At 50.9% G+C, this 14,089-nt stretch overlaps 1 protein-coding gene across 2 annotated transcripts in view; it reads left to right on the forward strand.

Moving 5' to 3' along the window:
• Window positions 1-11,870: 11,870 nt before the first annotated feature.
• Window positions 11,871-14,089, forward strand: part of Ptprf (protein tyrosine phosphatase receptor type F) — an 83,643-nt gene continuing 81,424 nt past the window's right edge. For both annotated transcript variants that reach the window (XM_038334093.2, XM_038334095.2), the window contains exon 1: window positions 11,871-12,036. The gene's annotated coding sequence lies outside the window, so the exon portion shown is untranslated. The remainder of the gene's footprint in view (window positions 12,037-14,089) is intronic.

The following is a 14,089-nucleotide window of genomic DNA, read 5'->3' on the forward strand; positions in this document are numbered from 1 at the left end:
TTGACCACTGTCCACATTCTGGCTGTAAAATGTCTTCTTCTGGAAATTTCCACAGAAACAAAATCACATGATATACATTTCCCTTTATGAAATCTACATTTCTTAGCCAGGCATAACAGTGCAGACCTTTAATCCCAGCTCTCAGGAGACAGAGGCAGGAGCACCTCTATGAGTTCAAGGCCACCTTGGTCTACGTAGTGCGCTCCAGGACAGCAGGAGCTGCATAGTGAGACCCTGTCTCAAGAACAAACAAACAAACAGAAAAAACATTTCTTCGTTTATTGTATTCATGTGTATGTGTGTGTGCACACAAGTGCGCCACAACACATTCGGGTGGCTCACAACACAGGCCGCAGGACAGCTTGCGGGTTTGGGTTTCAGTTCTCTCATTACATCATGTTGGAGCCAGGGGGCAAATCAGGTTGTCATGGTTGGCAGCAAGTGCCTTCACCTGCTGAGCCATCTCAGCGGACACCTCCCTTGGTTAAGTATTTTTTTTTCTTCCTTTGAGGAGTGAAACACAGGGACTGTCGCCTGCTAGCCTCTGCATGCGGAACTGTGCATAAATCCCAAGCCCATAACATGTTTGTTTACATCCCGTTTCTCCCACTGAGTATGTTCCTCAGCTTCCTCCGTAGCCATCATTTGCCCATCGCCTGTTCCTTTTATTGCTGAAGAGTTCGGTGTGCTATGGGTGTGCTACATTTTATTCAGCAATTCACCGAGTCATAAACATTTGGGTTGCTTCAACTTTGTGCCATTACGGCTGCCTGTGCTCTGAGCTTCAACATATCAATCCTGCTATAGGCATAGGCTTTGATTTCTCTGGAGCAAATACCAGTAAGCGACATTGCAGGGTCACACAGTAAAATTATATTAAAAATCTGACAAATTCCTATTCAAGGTGCTGTGGCACTTTCCACTCCCATGAGTGTATTCCCATGAGCTGTACGTATGAGGAAGGTTCTAGTGTCTCCGCGCGCTCATCGATGCTTGCTATTGCCTCTCTTATTGATCAGAACCATCCTTGTAGGCGAGAAATGATATCTCACTGTGGTTTTGATTCCTGTGCCAGAGGTTACATCCAGAGCTTGTGTGTGTGTGTGTGTGTGTGTGTGTGTGTGTGTACAAGGCAATCATTCTATTGAGCCCCAGCCCCTTTGCTTTGCATTTACCTAATGACTAGCGATGACGTTGATCATCTTTTTTTTTTTTTTAAGTTAGGGTATCACTGGATAGCTCTGACTGGCCTGGAATTTACTCTGTAGACCAGGCTGACCTAAACTCATAGAGATCCGCCTGCCTCTGCCTCCCTAGAGCTGAGACTAAAGAGTGAGCCTCTACACTCACCCAGCAGATGGTGTGTGCGTTTTTCTTTCTTTTTTTTTTTATTTAAAAAGTCTTCAGAATTTTATAAAATCTATTCTTCTTTTCTTATTGCGCCTTTGTCATCAGTCTTAGGAGCTCTTTGCCAAATCAAAGTTGTGAAAACTTGATCCTGTGTTTCCTTAGGGCTTTGTGGGTTTTGTTCTTGCACTGGTGTCGGATTTGTTGAGGGTATTTTGGCACAATTCTAAATTCACATTTTGCATGTGAGTATCCAGTTCTCTGAAAGCCATTTGTTAAAAAAGACCGACCTTTCCACACCAAATCGCCTTGGCACCTTTGTAAAAAATCAATTGGCCATAAATATAAGGGTTTCTTCCTAGACTCTGGATTCTGTTCCATTGATTTGCGAGCTTGCTCTTAGTCCCACACTCTCCTGATTACTGTCCTTGTATTCTTTTTTTTTTTCTGTGTCTTCATACACTTATCTTTAATTTTATTTAACTGGGAAAATAGATCATTCCCAAATTGATATTAGCCTTTGGCAAAAATGTAATTGAGGCTTCCTAAAATCAAACCATCAAGGCCTCTCTTGTGAACATCATTGCAAAACCATTAAAGGGACGACAACCATATTCTTATTCAAACAAACCCCAAAGGGGATCAAGAAAGGAACAGACATCTACCCTTGCCACAATAATCGGATTTACTGATTCTCAGGGAGCAGGGAAGACACACTGCTAATTAGGAGGCAGTTAAGGAATTATTTCCCTTCTCACTGTAGCTTTAGAATGTACTAGACTGAAGAAGCAATGTCTGTCTTTGAGCTGCGAGTATGAAAGTATTTTATTTAGCAGGTTCAGGAAAGAAGCCAGTAAGAATAACAAGCATTGAAAAGAAAGCCCTGTACGATGAGCCTGCGCCCACTCAAAGCTTAGGAGGTGGAACGGTGCTGGCGCCCGTCCCCTACTACAAACACCTTTGAGAAGTGGTTCCAATCCCAGCATGCTCATCTCTGGATGCACCCTGCGGATGGGATGTGACCGTGGGAACTGACTGGGAAAATGGAAGGGCCCCAGGGAGGTAGTGCTCACCTTGACAAGGAAGGAAGGAATGTTTCTGTTCCGCAGTTGTTTGAAACAAGGTCTTGACTATAGAAACCCTGGCTTAGAATTTCCAATATAGCCCATGGTGGCTTCAAAATCGTGGCAATCCTCCTGCCTCGGGCTCTTAAGTGCTAAGATTACAAGTCTGAGCTACATGAGCTAGGGAAGAATTTTCTGAAAATGAAAAACTCTTGTGTTGTGGGGGTGGGGAGGATTGAAGGACTGTAGAGGAGAGAGTGGGAGGAGAAGGGTTAAGATGGTTCAGCAGGTAAAGGTGCTTTGCTGCCGACCTACGTTCAATCCCTAGACCCCACAACGCAGAAGGAGAGTCTGTGTGGTGGAAAGAAAGGCACCTCTAGGCGAGATGCCACCCCCATAAGTCGCCCTCTGGCTTCCACAAGCACACCTAGGCTTACACCTCTCCCCGCTTAAGTAAATATGTAAATTTAATTTTTAAAAGTCTTTAAAATAAAAAGAAGACAAGAGAGTGGAGATAGCTTCTCCTCCAGCCCCTCTTATGGTTTAAAACAGAGTTTTGTTATACTGTCCAGGCTGGCCTCCAACTTGTGGAGATTCTCCTGTCTTAGCTCCCAAGTGCTGGCATTACACATGTGTGTCACCAGAGCCAGGAGAGTCTTTTCTTTTTGGTCTTTGGGATATTCTAGTTATTACCTCAGTGTCATATTCTGTCTACATTGTGAGTTGTCTGTCTTTTAAGTTGCGTTATCCGGGTCTGGGGTGCGGCTCAGTTGGTAAAGCGCTTGCCTAGCACGCAGGAAGCCCCAGGTTCAATCCTCAGCATCGCGTGAACCTGATGTGGTAGTGTGTGCCTGTCATCCCTCCACTCTCAAGGCGGAGGTAGGAGAGTCAAGCGTTCAGGAGTTCACAAGGCTAGCCTGAGTTACATGAGACCGTTTCCAAAATCAGTCAGTTAATTAACGAAAGAAAAGGCGCATGGCTCTTCTTTCAAGTGAGTCACACAATAGACCATGAATCAGGAGATGGTCTTGGGGGGGGGGGGGAGATAGAGGAGGTGACGGGGTAGGGAGCTGGGGCTCAGGGATGGGAGTAGTATTTTCTGGAGATGGGACAGCTTCGAGTTCCAGGTGCTGACCGACAACAAGAGGTGACTCCTTCGGCAGAGCTTGAGCCAGGACCTGGTGGAACAGGAACGAACGTTAGACTGGATCGTCTCCGTGATGAGAACACTATCAAGAAGACATGGCTGTCTAATTTTTGATCTTTTTAAATAAAAAGTTCCCACGTTCGGTAGCATGCCCGATGAGATGTCTAGCCTTCCTTCTGTCTGCGATTCTCAACCAGTGAGTCGCCAACCATCAGAAAACACATATTTTCAGTAGTTTTAGGAACCCCCAACCATGAATTTATTTTTATAGTCCATAGTTCTAATTTTGCTAACGAATGGTGTCTTAGTTCCTAAGACCATCTGAAATGTGTGTGTTCTGTCGGTTGCAACCCACAGGTTGAGAACCACTGTTCTAGGTGGTGTGCATTGACTTGGAATGTCCACAACTCACGAGTGAGGCAGCAAAGGTATCACCCACAGTCTACATTGCTACCGTTTTATATAAAATCAACTGATAAAGATCTCAAAGGAAAGCCGGGCGGTGGTGGCGCACGCCTTTAATCCCAGCACTCGGGAGGCAGAGGCAGGCGGATCTCTGTGAGTTCGAGGCCAGCCTGGTCAACAAGAGCTAGTTCCAGGACAGGCTCTAAAAAAGCTGCAGAGAAACCCTGTCTCGAAAAATCAGAAAAAGAAAAAAGAAAAAAAAAAGATCTCAAAGGAAGGCTTCTGCTTCCCTGTTTAAGTTAGATGAAACTCTCCTACGTCGGGGAGAAGTAACCTATATAAGCTTTTTTCTTTGTGTGTTTGTATGGGTGTTTGGTGTGTATGTGTGTCCCTTCACACACATGGAGTTTGGAGGACACCTTTCAGGGGCTAGTTCTCTCACACTGAGATCACCAGAGTCACATGACAAGTGCTTTTACCTTATGAACCATCTCAGCGGCGCCTACATGAAATTTTGAAATCTAATTTATACTGAATATATTCCAGACACCTTTTTGGCAGGGATCCCCTCTCTTGATATTGGTCAGCCCCTGGAACGTGAAGCTGTCCCATCTCCATAAAACACTGCCTTCTTCCCCGAATCCTAGCAGCTCCCTGCTCCTCAACACATAACCTTTATTCTCTCCTGAACCTGCCTTTTCACAAAGCTCCTTTGCTCGTTTGCCTGAGATGGAGTCTCATCATGTAGCCAGGTTGGCTTCAAACTCATGATTGTCTTGCTTCATTCCTGGCGGCTGGGATTGCAGGTATTTACCTCCTTGCCAGTTTACCTGAATCCTTTCTGAAAGGAAGGGGGAGGGAGAAAGGCAGTAGGCAGAGAGAGAGAGGAGGGAGAGGGAGAGGGAGAGAGAGAGAGAGAGAGAGAGAGAGAGAGAGAGAGAGAGAGAGAGTCAATAAATCTTGGTTGAATGAAGGAATCAGGAGAGCCAGATGGCAGGAGCCTGAAGCGAGCAGGGCTTTTCCTTGAGGCTGCAGAAATAATGATCGGGGAGTGGCGTGGTGTGGTGAGTGAGAAGGCACTGCCCGGCCAGCCTCTGCTCTGTGATTGTGGAGTAGCAGCCTCCCTTGGGACGGTTGCTGCTTCCTTGGTTAGGCAGGAACTGGAGGGAAGCTTGTCTGAAGGGGCCTGAGAGTTCAAGAGATAAGGGAAGGAAAAGCAGTCAGACCAGGCAAGGGGATGTGCCAAAGGAGGTCGGTGGGGGTGAAAACTGGGCTTTCGTCGGAGCGTAGTTGGTTAGCCAGTATATGAGACGGGGTGAAATGGCCTTGTAAATGCTTCTCCAAACCCATGCTATTAGAGGCTTGATTACGCTAATTCTAAACCCATCAAATTGCTTCCACACTCTAGAACCTAGGCTGTCTCTGATTAAGTGCTTTACAAACACAATTCCATGTCCTGCTTCCAGTTCTGCAGTTTTATCCCCTTTCACAGAAGGGGAAAGTAAGGCTTGGGGAAAGGAAGGGATTGCTCTGCGGAGTCATTCAGACCCAGGTCAACATTTCTTGAAAGTCAGGCTCCCCTTCAGTAGTCTGTCCTGTCCTCACTGAGTCTCTGAGGGCTGATGGCAGCAGATGGGGAGCCTTGGAGAGCTCGGGGCATCCAGCATAATGTACCTGTGCAGCTTCAAGAGGCCCCTCCCGGCTTCTGAACCCCTTCACTCTTATGGCCCAATGCGTCCCTAGATCCCACTCCACCTTACACAAAAAGACCAGGATCCCCAAAGATAAGAACTTCCAGGGTGATGTTTACTGTCTCATAGAGCAGCTGGTCAGCAAGAACTCCTCCTCTAGCCATAGGGTGTGGCCCCTTGCACACACTTCAGGTTGTCTATCCTCCCAAGAAGCTAGGTTCTCTCCCTCCGTTTCTCTCTCTCTCTCTCTCTCTCTCTCTCTCTCTCTCTCTCTCTCTCTCTCTGTGTGTGTGTGTGTGTGTGTGTCTCTCTCTCTCTGTCTCTCTCTCTCTGTCTCTCTGTCTCTCTCTGTCTCTCTCCCTCTCCCTCTGTTGCTGGCACTTAATTCACTAATTCATTCCTTCAAAAACAAAATGAAATCAGTGCCACTTGGTTGCTTTAGCACAGATAGGAGAAGGCAGGAGGACTTGTTCAGAGCTGGGTTTTTGCCAGGCAGACGAAGATGAAAAGGTGGAGAGGCAGAGGAGCTTGGATGATTGACAAGAGTGTCATTAAGAGTTAGTCTTTGGAGCCTAAATTGGACATGGAGGAGAATGAAGGAAGGAAAGAGAGGATGCATCAGGAGATGCAGGGGTCACCAGCAGGACAGTTTGATGGGATGGCAAGGGGCAGAAGGGGATGAGGACAGGGCCCAGTGTGTGCTGTGCAGGAAGGGGGTCTGGGAGCGGGCATGTAGCTCAGTTGGTGGAGTGCTTGCTTAGGGTGGGTGAAGTTTTGAGTCTGAGCCCTAGAACTGCCCAAACTGGTCGTGGTGGTACTGGCCTGTAATCTTAGTACTTGGGAGGTAGGAGCAGGAGGAGCAGAAGTTCCAGTTCATCTTCAGCTGTGTAGAGAGTTTGGGGACAGCATCAAACCCAGAAAAAGATGAAGGCGGGGAGAGGGAGATTTTCACATGACTTATAAGAGACGAACATTGTGATGACTAGGTCTAAGAATTGGTCCATCTAATGGACGTGGAAGTGACTCAACGCGGCAGCAGGAAGCCGCCAAGGCTGCTGGGAAGTCAACCAGGCTGAACATGGAGGCACAGCCCCTGGACTTTGCAAATTCCAGGCAGTTATTATAGGGACTGGGGAACCCATATAATGCCAGATGCAGCAGTGGTAAGACGAGAAGTAGAGACAGGAGAACCCCCGAAATCTTATAAGGCAGCTAATCTGGCACACATAGTGATGGACAACAAGGGACACCATCTGGAAGGCAAGGGCAGACGCTCCCCTGCTTTCCACGCTCCCCTGCATTCCCCTCCATACCTGTAACGTACACATACACACATTATACACACGCAGAGTGGTTAGGAAGAGGCAGTTAGTGGGCCCACTGAACTGCAGTGGGCCCAGAAGCAAGCAAGAGATGAAGGATGAAGGAGTTTACTGGGAAGGGGAGCAGGGAAGTGCCCAAGTCTCCCCCACCCTGGAGGGGGCGGAAAGTGTCCTTCAGGGCTGGAGAGACTTGAACATGACAGGGAACAGGGTGTAGCAAGGGGGATGCAGTGGATGGGGAAAGGGGGGAGCAAAGCCCTGAAGGAGCCAGGGGCTCTGTGAGACAGCAACTGCCAGTCCCCTTGAAACCGTAGGGATGAACAGGAAGGAGCAGTTGTGAGTGGCTTCACTTGGTGGTAAGGACATTAGGGAATCCTGCTAGGGTGAGGTCATCAGCAGCTTGTTCCATTGAGAAATTAGCTCCTGTATCGTGCCCCCACCACAGTGACTCACTGGCAAGGAAGAAAGACATTAGCCAGGCTTTGTGCTCTAGGGCCCCAGCCTTTCTCTCCCATCAGTACCTGGGAAGGGAAGCTGGCAATCTGGTAGGTCTGTCCTCTGAGCTCTTTCTGACATCTGAGAGAGGGGCAGCAATGTGATGGGGGGGGGAGGGAGCTGGCTGTCCAGATGTAGGAGGTAGGTAAGCAGCATTGTCTACCCCCAGCCCCAGGAAAGCGGCTGTGGATGACCCCAAATGCCAAGGACTCGTGGTTGCAGCTCGGTGAAGGCTCTGTAGGAAGAGCTGCCTTGAAAGAGCCTGGGATGAACAGGTTATGGTGGCGGGTAAGCGAGGCCTTGTAGATTGAGAGGGAGGAGTAAATAGTGTGTGTGTGGGGTGAATAATGGATACCCCATTACGGTGGTGGTTACTGTTTACGTATGTGTTTTAAATCTCTTCCTGCACGACTCAGGAGCACAGATTCACCAACTCTGGGGCTGCGCAAACCCCCGGAATTCTTGAGCTTTTAGCAAGGAGAGGGTGAGACAGCTGTGAGAGACAGCAGAACTCCTGCTGATCTGGTGGGGTGGGGGGGTACTCAGGCTGAATATAATTTGATTTCAACCAACTAAGAGATGTACTGACGTCATGAATTTGAGGAGCATCCAGGGGGCCCAGGCTCTGGACAAAGGGTGACTAGGGAGTGGGAACTGACATCTGGTGCTCCCTCACCCTGCACCCTGGGGCTGGAACACAACAGACACAGAGCTACCATGAGACATTGCGCGGCCTTCAATATGAGCACAAGGACATGCCTTCCCTCCAGGTCTAGGATCAGGGCAACAGGGCAGGTCCACATGGACCCTGTGCTCAGAGTTTGGCAATCTGGTGTGAGCCCTGGCTTCATTTCTTTAATAAGCCATCTAGGCCTGGCCACTTGAGATCTCTCTCTCTCTCTCTCTCTCTCTCTCTCTCTCTCTCTCTCTCTCTTTCTCTCTTTCTCTCATCTTGTAGCCTCAGGACCTGAGTCTCTGATTTTATTCCTGGAATTTCTGTGCATTTCCAGGTCCTATACATGCTGAGGTCAGAACATGGGGGTTCCAGAAATCTTCTGCCCTGCCTTCATATATACTATACCAATTGGGGAGCAACAGATGGATGAGAAATAGGATAGAGAGCAATAGTTTGAGGTTTTGAGATGCCTGCGGTGGCCCCAGAATGTATCTCTGGGTGACTCAAAGCAGAAGCCTAGTTGGCTTAGCAGTGAGTGGGTCTGCCATCTTTAGCCACGGGGTAGGGGTAGGGCAGGGCTTCTGCACTGTTACCTTGTGAGTGTCACACTCACTAAACCGGGCAGACGTGCAGGGCCACCAGAGAGGCCTCACACCGACACTCCAGGTGGTAAGCTGAAAAGACAGAAGACACGAGCCCCTCTTCCCACAGATGCCAGGCCCAGGAAGACTGAGGTGTGGAGGTCTAAGCCCTGGAGAGGGAACCCTTCCTCCACCTGCTCTTCCACATCTGGTGGCTCCTTGTAAACAGAAAGGGGAAAAAAGCATCTTCATTTTTTAAATATTCTATACCAGGCACCTGCTGAGTGTCGGTCCCCTCGCTGGCCTCTGGAACAGGGCAGGAGACAAGGCAGGCTCATCCAGCCTGCCCTTGGGGAATCTACAGTCTCAGCTGAGGGAAACCGTTCAGAGGGAGACTGCAAAGACAACCAACCCAGCCCAAGGCTTAGGTGTGACTTCCTGGAAAAAGCCAGGGTCCTTAGCATGTACAACAATTTACTCCTGGAACAGCAAGTCTGGGGATGCGGGGATGAACATATAATAACATGTAAGAGAGTTTAGGTCAAGTTTGGTTTTATGTGGGCTAATGTCAAAGTCATAACCAATCGGTCAATCTCTCTCCATTCCCTCTGTCTCTGTCTGTCTCTGTCTCTCTGTCTGTCTCTGTCTCTCTCTCTCTCTCTCTCTCTCTCTCTCTCTCTCTCTCACACACACACACACACACACACACACACACACACACACACACACACAAAGTTTACAGGACTGATGACCAATTGGGAAAGAAGAGCTGTATTGTATTTCTGGACCAGTGACTGAGGTCCTTGCCTGAGGTGAATGGGGACAGACCTGAGATGGGAGAGATGGGGAGACAGCTAAGACCTGCCGTGGAGAAGGCTCTTGGCATAAGAGTCTGGAACTCACAAGAGGTCCAAGGGCTGGAAGGAGGCAGGAGAAGGAGAGGCCTAGTTCGGAGTCCTGGAAATGAAGAGATACAGCAAAGTGATTGGAGAACCAGAAGCCATGAGGGACAGTGGGAACCAGGAAAGCCAAGGGAAAGAGCTGTTTCCAGAAGTCAGCAAAAGCAGGCCGAAAATTACACGTTTTTAAGTCGGGGAACTAAACAGTCAAAGTTCTGAAAAACAGACAAAATATATTTAAAGATGCATAAAAACTGCAACAGCTATCCCACAGCACAACAAAATTACCCGTGGGTGAAAAACCACTGCCTGAGGAGTGTTCATTTTTGAACTATTTGTCATCTGGGCCAAATTGCCCAGATTCACGGGAGCCAGGCGTATTGCCTTATCGTACACCAGGGGGCGCACTCGCACTGCTTGTGAATACAGGTCCAAGACAAAAGCAGGCTGGGAATTAGGTGTTACCCTGAACTTGATCCCTCAACTCAGATCCCAAAACCTAGCATGTAACCGCTGAGATATCAGACTCTAGAAGCCTCAATAGTCCCCATATCTTGTTTTTGTTTCTCATTTGATTCTAAACTCATAGGAGAATCAGGGAATCCCCACAAAGGTTCTTACCTGACCCTGGTAGTGGAGAGCCTTTCATCTTCCCTTAATGGTGAAACCTGGGATGGGATTGGGCACAGAAAACGGTTGGTATGGCCTTGGATAACTTTCTAAAAGTAGTAGTAGAGCCTGGGTGTTGAGAAGCCTGAAGGCTCTGGTGCCAAGGCTGGCTCTTGTTTGGAGATTGCTGAGTCCCTGTGAAGACCACTGGAAATATAAATCTTCATGTAGGTTATTGGTTTAGTGCAGAGCAGTCCCTAGCACTGCTCACGCTGGATGCGGAGACGTGCACATTTGACTTTGATATGGTGATGTGAAATTCAGGTGAGATTGGGTAGGTTTGGGCTGGGAGGGCTGTCAGTAAACAAGGAGTCTGAGATTCAGCGCCAAGGTTCATGCTGGACCTAGGGCTTGAGGCCAGTCATCAAATTATACCTATTGGAATTAGTATAGAAATTAGGATATTGATCAGCCCCTGGGTGGGGCCGATGTCAGGTCAGAGTGGTGGAAGAACAGTGTAGAGATAAAGACTTTGTGTGGTTTTCTACAAAGCCAATCTTATCTTGAGTTGCACAATTAGTAGAATTGGATCAGGCTATTGTACCAAATGATCACGAAGGCAGGGAGGGGTATTAAGGTCAGCGTCTGTGTTAGGGTGTTCTCTGTCTGTTTGCTTCTTTTCCTATTCTGGTGGCCTAATCCCAAGTTTGTTATTGAAATCAACAGTTCCAGGGTTGGAGATATGGCTCCGCAGTTAAGAGCACTTAATGGAGCAGAGGACTTGGGTCTGGTTCCCAGCATCCACATTGGGTTGCTCATATCCTCCTATAACTGTGGTTGCAAGCAATATGAAGCCCTCTCAGGCCTTTGCCAGCACCTGCGCTTATGCAGAGTGCGCGTGCGCATGCACACTTACACAAAATAAAGAAATAGATAAACAAATAAATGTTTTCCCCAAAAATGAGAATCTCAGTCAGGAAATGTACAGACCTGGAATGAAAATAAACCAGTGACATTTTATTTAGGGACTCAGACTCAGGAAAGCATTGGGGTATGGTGCGAGGGTGTGAGACATCTTACCTTTGAGTTTAGTAGGTTTACTTGGGGGAGTCCATTCAGACCAAGGGTTCGGGCCTCTGTCAATATTAAGCCATTGCCAGATAGAAGGGATGTAGCCATTTAGGGTTAGAATCTCTAATTGGAGTCAATACACTATATGGTCGCAGATAAAAATTACTACTTGCTCTGGTTGGTAGGCAAATTTAGGGGTCTGGACTCAACATTTGGTTCAAAGGTTGTTCTGGGCTGAGTATCAGATTTACATCTGTATTGGGGGTAGAGGGATCCTAGAGAAGTATTAGGTTCATGTGACGATTTGGGAGGGTCTGGAATTGGTGTCGGAGTTTGGATCTATCCACGCTCATTTACTGAGGTTTAAGCTCAATCTTGGCGTTGCAGTCGGTTTAGACTTGGGGTTGGGCTGCAGCCTCTTTGGGCCTACGGCTTCACTCCTCTACAAGCGAGAGTGCACGAGGGGAGGGGCGGCGCCGGGGACGCGCACGGCAGGGGCAGGGACGCGGGCGCGGGCGGGCGCGCGCGACTGGAGCTGGCGCGGGAGCGGCGGGAGCGGTGGCGGCGGCGGCGGCAGAGGCGGCGGCTCCGGCTCCAGCTCCGGCTTCGGCTCGGGCTCTGGCGGCTGTGGCGGTGGCGGGAGCGGGCGACCGCGGCAGCGGCGGACTGGAAGCGGCGGCCTCAGCGGCTCGAGGGGGGACATGCAGACCGACGGCCCCCGGAGAGGCGGTGAGTGACCCCACGAGCCCCCTTCGGGCCCCTCGGTGCGCGGCCCTTCCGCGCCGTCCCCACCCTGCCCCCGCGTCCGTGAAGTGGAGCCGGGGGCGGGCCCGGGGGCGCCCGGAGGCTGGGCCGCGCCCCCACCTGCCGCGCCCGCGATCGCGGCCGAACCCCCGCCGCACCTGAGCCGCAGCCCGCGCCCCCCGTGCAAAGTTTCCCCGCGCCGGTGGGTGCCTGGTCCCCCACCCGCCGCGGTCGCGCTCCGGGGGCGGCCTCCAGCCTCCCCCGCCGGCCCCGGGCGGGTCCAGGCCGCCTCCCCGTCCCACGGCGCCCCCTCCCCGCCGGCGGAAGAGCCGCAGCCGACGCCGGGTCTCGCGGGCGACCGGGCGCACGTGCGGCCCCGGGATGTGCGGGGCGCGAGTTGGAAGCCCCCCTCTTTCCCTGGTCTCCGTGCTGAGCGCGGGCTGGGGAGGAACCAGGCGGGCGGCCCCAACCCCCACTCCGAGCGGTGCCCCCGAGGCCCCGGAGCCACTCGTCCCGGGAGGACGGGTGCGCTCGGACCCGCTCCGAAAGTTCACTCAGTCGCCTCCTGACGTCCCGCCCGGTCCCGTCCCGTCCGGGCGTGCCCGGTCCCCAGTCTCTGCGCCCGCGTCTTCGTCTCGGCGCCTTTCTCAGTTTCCCTAGGTGTCTCTGTCTGCCTGTGTCGCCCACTGCCTCCAGATCTCATTCCCTGCGGTCCCCGCGTGTCCAGCTGTGGGGGTCACTCTTCCCTCCCAGTCTCCGTGTCCTCTCCCCGAGTATTGACTTCTTCTCCCCGGGTCTCCCTGTCCTCTCGCCCCAGGTCTCCGTGTTCCCTCTCCGGGTCTCCGTGTTCCTTCTCCCTGGGTCTCTGTGCCTCCATGTCTCTTAGCTCCTTCCTTGGGTGTCTCTCTGCTTGGTGTCTCTGTATCCCCTCTGTCAGGCCCCCTCCCCCACTTCTCTGGAATGCGGCCCCTCTGGTTCTTCTACCCCGGGAGGGGGAGGGGCTAGCCCTTCTCCCCATTTCACCCCCTCCCTCTGCAGGGCCCCTGAGTTGGAGCCGGCGGGGTGGGAGCCCTACCTGTCCCTAGCTGTGGAATGAGAGGGAGAACCACCCTAAGAGCAGCCAGGCAGAGGTTGTGGATGCTGGATGACCAAGGGTTGTTGAGGAAGGCTCCACTTATGCTTCTGAAGGGACAAGAGTGGCATCCTGAGTGACCTGGTGCTGGCTCTGGCCTGAGAATACAGGGCAGTGTTCTGTGGTGGGATGGCAGTTCCTGGATGAAGGGCCCAGTGTGGGATCCTTTGGGAGGCCCCAGGAATCTGATAGGATCCAGAGGAGAGGTCTGACAGGAAATCTGAGCGAGTCTCTGTGGCTTCTTATTAACTCTTGCTTCAGGGAGTGTGAAAATCCCTGTTTTTACTGATTGTATGAATCTGCCTAGGGCTTCAACGACTCCTCAAGAGCTCAGGCCACACACCCCATAGGCCCCACCTTCCCACCTCCATTCCCATTCTCAGCTCACCCTTCCCACAAGGAGCCCCGGTGCAGAAACTTGCTGTGCTTGCACACTCACACCTGTGCACCTGCACACTCTGCCTCGGGCCTTCTTGTGCACATACTTCCCTTCCATTCCAGTTCACTTTCTTCGTGGTTTTGTTTTCCTTGAGTTACAGTGTTCTTTCCTTCAATGAGGACAGTCTTAATAGGATTCTTCCTTCTCTTCCTCCTACAGCTGCTGGAACTCCCCCCCCCCGCCATCCAGTCTCAAGTGTTTTGGGCTATGGAAGGAGTTCTTTTCCATAGTTCTGGGTGCTGGAGAAACAGTTTCCCGGTGGGTGGGCTGCAGCAAGGGTAGACTGGCTGAAAACCCTTCCTTGTGAACTGTATGGATGTGCAGCAAGATAGTGTCCCTGTTGTTTCCTGCTTTTTCTGCACCCCCTCCCAGCCACCTGTACTGGGAGTCAGTCTGAGGTCCTCCGTCAGGGAGGTAGTCCCCAGACCTTAACTTCTACAACAAGGAGGCCTCTTGGGGAATCTCAG

This window comes from Arvicola amphibius, chromosome 6 (assembly GCF_903992535.2).
Source record: "Arvicola amphibius chromosome 6, mArvAmp1.2, whole genome shotgun sequence".
Classification (NCBI taxonomy): Eukaryota; Metazoa; Chordata; class Mammalia; order Rodentia; family Cricetidae; genus Arvicola; species Arvicola amphibius.